Source organism: Cynara cardunculus, assembly GCF_001531365.2.
Source record: "Cynara cardunculus var. scolymus isolate 2C chromosome LG 4, CcrdV1, whole genome shotgun sequence".
Lineage (NCBI taxonomy): Eukaryota > Viridiplantae > Streptophyta > Magnoliopsida > Asterales > Asteraceae > Cynara > Cynara cardunculus.
In genome coordinates, this window is record NC_037531.1 from 5,580,503 (window position 1) to 5,583,306 (window position 2,804).

Below are 2,804 nucleotides of genomic sequence, written 5' to 3' on the forward strand. Positions count from 1 at the left end.
TGATATATTCTCGGTCAGAGGAAGAGCATGCACATCATTTGAGATTACTCTTAGAATTGCTGAAACAAGAGAAACTGTATGCTAAGATGTCAAAGTGTGAATTTTGGCTACAAGAAGTTCAGTTTTTTGGGTATGTTATCTCAAAAGAAGGGATTAAAGTAGATCTACTCAAGATTGAAGCTATTGAAAAATGGGAAGCTCCAAAGACTCCAACAGAAGTCAGAAGTTTTCTTGGAGTAGCTGGGTATTATCGTAAATTTATACAATATTTTTCTCGTATAGCTACTCCATTAACAAAGCTGACTAAAGAGAATGTGAAATATGAGTGGGATGAAGCACAAGCTCAGGCCTTTCAGATATTGAAAGATAAGTTATGCAGTGCACCAATTCTATCTTTGCCAGATGGAATGGAAGATTTTGTGGTATATAGTGATGCGTCAAAGATGGGTTTGGGTTGTGTACTAATGCAACGTGGAAAGGTAATAGCTTATGCATCTAGACAGTTAAAAGAACATGAAAGGCAATATCCTACTCACGATATGGAATTGGTGGCAGTAGTGTTTGCTTTGAAAATATGGAGGCATTATTTGTATGGAACGAAATGCCAAATCTTCACAGATCATAAGAGTTTGCAACATTTGTTCCATCAGAAAGATCTGAATATGCGTCAGAGAAGATGGTTGGAATTGGTAAGTGATTATGATTGTGAAATTTTGTATCATCCAGGAAAGGCAAATGTAGTAGCAGATGCGTTAAGTCGACAAGAGAAAAGTGGAACTATCAAAGCTATAGTTTTACGAGTTGAGTTGTTACCCATTATTCAAGAAGAATTACGAGAATTTCAACATGAGGCAATGAAGGAGGATAAGATCAAACAGGAAAGATTGGGTGGGTTAATATCTGATTTGGTAAAAGATGACAAAGAATTTTGGAAATTTCTGAATAAAATTTGGGTACCATGCTATGGTGATCTTAGGAAACGTATCTTAGGCGAGGCTCATAAGTCACGTTTTGCAATTCATCCAGGTACAAATAAATTGTATCAGGATTTGAAGAAACATTATTGGTGGCCAGGTATGAAGAAGGATATAGCTAAGCATGTTGAGCAATGTCTAACATGTCTTCAGGTAAAGATTGAGCATCAACACCCTTACGGTAAATTGCAATCTTTAGAAATTCCAGTGTGGAAGTGGGATCACATCACTATGGATTTCATTACCAAATTGATGTTCCAGGTTATGATGCTATATGGGTGATAGTAGATCGGTTATCCAAATCTGCATATTTTTTACCTATGAAAGAATCTTATTCAATGGAGAGATTAGCAAAACTGTACATTAATGAGATAGTGACACGTCATGGTGTTCCTCTATCAATTGTTTCGGACAGGGATAGTCGATTCACTTCTATATTTCGGAAAAGTTTCCAAAGGGAGATGGGTTCTCAGATTAAGTTAAGTACAGCTTATCACCCTTAGACTGATGGACAAAGTGAACGAACTATCCAAACATTGGAAGATATGATTAGAGCGTGTGTAATTGATTTCGGAGGATCATGGGATAGTTATTTGGCTTTGGTGGAATTTGCATACAACAATAGCTACCATTCAAGTATTCAGGCGGCACCTTTTGAGGTTCTATACGGACGCAAATGTCGAACTCCTTTATGTTGGAATGAAATAGGTGAAAAACAGTTAGCTGGGCCTGAGTTAGTTCAACAAACTGCAGATAAAATTTGAGTAATACGGGAACGAATGAAAGCGGCTCAAGATAGACAAAGAAGTTACGCAGATAAACGTCGGAAGCCAATTGAATTTCAAGTAGGTGATAGAGTGATGTTGAAGGTATCACCATGGAAAGGAATAGTACGTTTTGGTAAAAAGGGAAAGTTAAGTCCAAGGTACATTGGACCATTCCCTATCATTAAAAGGGTTAGGGAAGTAGCCTATAAGTTAGAACTTCCTTTAGAGTTGAGTGGAATCCATGACACGTTTCATGTATCGAATTTAAGGAAGTGTCTAGTAAATCCAGGTATGGCAGTTTCGTTACTCGAAATTAAAGTAAACGAAAGATTGTGTTTTGAAGAAACCCCTGAACAAATTACCGACTTCAAAGTAAGAAAGTTGCGAAACAAAGAGGTTGGATTAATAAAGGTTCAATGGCATTATCATAAAGAACCAAACGCCACTTGGGAATCAGAATCAGAGATGCGAATAAAGTATCCCTACCTTTTTGCTTAAATGGAATTCCGTGACGGAATTCTTTCAAAGAGGGAATGTTGTAATATTCGGTTGCAAGTTTTAGTTTGAGATTTTGATATATATATATATATGTATGTGTGTGTGTGTGTGTGTGGATAGGTGTGTGGGGAAGGGTTTTATAGCCCACCTTGTAGTAAAAGGCGGTTATGACACTTGCTATATATAGCAAGTGCCTTTGAAAAAGAAAAGCTTCTTTTTCTTTGGCTAATTTGAGAAGAAAATCGTAGGGAGAAAAGAGTGAAAAGAAGCTACAGATATTTGAAGTCAAAATTCAAAATCAAAGGTGAGTGTATACTGTTTTAAAGTATTGGTTATTGCTTCTTTTATTATTAAAATCTGCTACTTATGAACTGCATTTCATAAGAATTTGGTCAAGTCCTTAAACCGGACAAGAGGTGTCCGGAGATTTTTCTAAATCGCCCAAGTGTTGTCCGGATATCCAATTAAACCGCCCAATTGTTGTCCGGATATCTCCTTAAACCGCTCAAGTGTTATCCGAATATTTTCTTAAATCGCACAAGTGTTGTCCGGATATTTTCTTAAA